General features: G+C 42.4%; 1 protein-coding gene across 1 annotated transcript in view; it reads left to right on the top strand.

The window, feature by feature from the left end:
• Lcp1 (lymphocyte cytosolic protein 1) overlaps positions 1-2,630 on the top strand; it is a 93,679-nt gene that overhangs the window by 873 nt on the left and 90,176 nt on the right. The gene's annotated exons all lie outside the window — the stretch shown is intronic.

Below are 2,630 nucleotides of genomic sequence, written 5' to 3'. Positions count from 1 at the left end.
CTTCCTTCTCCTTCTTCTTCTTTCTCCTTCTCCTCCTCTTCCTTCTCTTCTATTTCTTCTTAACCCCCAGTGTTTGGTATGAAACGCTGCAGGAGAGATACAGGTGTATGTATATATGTATGTATGTGCAAACATACATGTGTGTGTTTACACACACACACACACATCATTTATGTGATGTAACAAGATCATCATTTTTGTCAATTCAAGTTTTTCCTCTTGAAATTGTTCTCAGACATCATACAGAGCAGAAAGCAGGAATCATCCTATGTTTTCAATACAAGCTGTGGTTTTAGAGGCTTAGCGTCTTGATTCTCAGTCAGGCTAGATATTATTTATGAGAAGCTGAACTGGGGAATATGAGATTTACACATAATTATTGTACCAAACTCGTGTTATGCAGATTTAAAAGAAGCAAAATCTTATACAATCCTTTCATACAGAAATAGCTGCTGACACTTTCAAGTAATATATACATGCATACAGATAAACACACATATATATTTATATTGAATGACATTTACAATAACTAAAAGGCATTTGATATGGAAGTATGTGTACATATGTATTTTCACCTTTAATGTACTGTTAAAGTTCTATACCTTGTAATTCCACTAAAAAATATAGGATTTTCTCAAGTAATATAAATATTTTAAAGCTTTTAAAAGTAGAATATTCCATATTTGTGTTTCCCCTCCAAATCTCAGCTGAAGCTCCTACTAGCTGTGGGTGGTAGTGAGTGCTCATTGTTCTTCAGTCTAGCTCAGTTGTTCTCACCCTTCCTAACGCTCTGACCCTTTAATACAGTTCCTCATGTCATGGTGATCCCCAACCATAACATTATTTTTGTTGCCACTTCATAGCTGTAATTTTGTTTCTGTAACAGATTGTATTGTAAATATCTGTGTTTTCCACTGGTCTTAGGCGATCTCTGTGAAAGGGTCATTCGGCCCCCAAAAGGTTCGTGACCCACAGGGTGGGGTCTGCCACTCTAACTGATGCTAGGAATTAACCAAAATTTTAGTTTTCATTCCTCTGATACAACTAAGAAAGAATGTCAGAGGCATGAAAATGTGTATCCATCTTGTACTCCCGAGAGAGGACGGAGTGCGATGCACCTCCGCCCACCAACAGTATATTCTCTTCTAGAAGCTCACATCTGTTAGTGCTTCTCAGGGCTGAATTCACTTAGAGCCTGTTAGTATTCTGTTAAACTCCACCTCCACAGTTACCTGGCAGCAGCCAGGTAGGCCTGCCCACTATAAAAGGGGGTACTTGCCCCCTCCTCTCTCTCTTGTTCTCTCTTACTCCTTTGATTCCTGCTTCAGATTGCCCTCTCCCCTCCCCCCTTCCCTTTTCCCTCTCTCCACGTGGTCATGGCCGGCCTCTACTTCTCTACCTCTCTCGCTCTCTCTCCCTCTTAATAAACTCTCCCTCTTGGAACCGTCTGGTCTGCTGTTATCTGTTCCAAGCTAAGCGCAATAAATCTTTTCAGAGCCTTTGGAGGACCAAGGTGGAAAGGAACCAGAGGATGCGTTTTCTTCTTCCACGTCATGAGAAAACTAGCGTGTGACGTTATATACCTTCCACGAGCACCAGCACACTCTGGTCTGCAAGCAGACTCTCCTGGGTGCACAGTGGCAGTGTTCACGGTTGATAAGAGGCTTACTGAGCCTTGGCTAGGGAGAATGTGAGAAGCCTGGGAACATGCTCTCTTCCTGCACTCCAAGAGACCTTAGTGTGCGACCCGTCTCTCGCCCAGCATCAACACCTCGTGTTTCCTAAGCACACCTCTCTCAGTGCTTATTAGATACAGCGTTTACTGTGTGACGAGAAGCTTAGAAGAGCCTGGCAGCAGCACCGTGTTTTAGTTAACATGGTATTTGATTGGTAACAGGCTTACACATCATTTCTGAATGTGCTCATTTCTGAATGTGTTTTGTTGTAAACGGCTTATCCTGGCGCCTTGCCCGTTTTTACATTGTAGTGTGTATTATATCCCCGCCCCCATGACTGTCAGAGATGTTACACATTATGAATAACTAAAATACCTAGTTTTCTTACATAACAAGACTCTTGTCTGATTTAAGAAGAGTTATGTGCTTGGTCCTGAAGCTTGAATATCTGACACCACTGTTTGCTAATTATATGACATTAAGTTATTCCGCCCCATAAGCCTTACCTTTCAAACTTATAAAACTGTGATGCAATACAATATCTCTATACGACCTTGTGAAAAGTAAGTGAGATTGAGCAGAGAATGGATTGCTTCAGAGGATGAAGCGTTGAAGAGATGGCTCGGGAAATAAAGGGCTGGCTGTGCCGGAAGGGAGGAGCATGTAGCTTGTGGGAGTGTTGGGGTGTGCATCTATGAGTCCAGTGCTTAGAGAGCAGAAACAAGTTGATCCTGGGGTCTTGCTGGCCCACTAACCTGACTGAACCAATAAGGTCCAGGTTCACTAAGACATCCTATCTCAAAAACTAAGATCAAGATTGACAGAGAAATACAGTTGGAGTCAATGCCTTGCCTCTGTATACTGCATGCATGGGCAGTAGCATGTACAACCACCCACAGATGCATACACACACACACATGCACAAGCACATGCACACACACACACACACACACA

Source organism: Grammomys surdaster, unplaced genomic scaffold (genome assembly GCF_004785775.1).
Source record: "Grammomys surdaster isolate TR1022 unplaced genomic scaffold, NIH_TR_1.0 125985, whole genome shotgun sequence".
Lineage (NCBI taxonomy): Eukaryota > Metazoa > Chordata > Mammalia > Rodentia > Muridae > Grammomys > Grammomys surdaster.
Note: the sequence above shows the minus strand (reverse complement) of the source record. Positions and strands in the feature narration are given on the sequence as shown.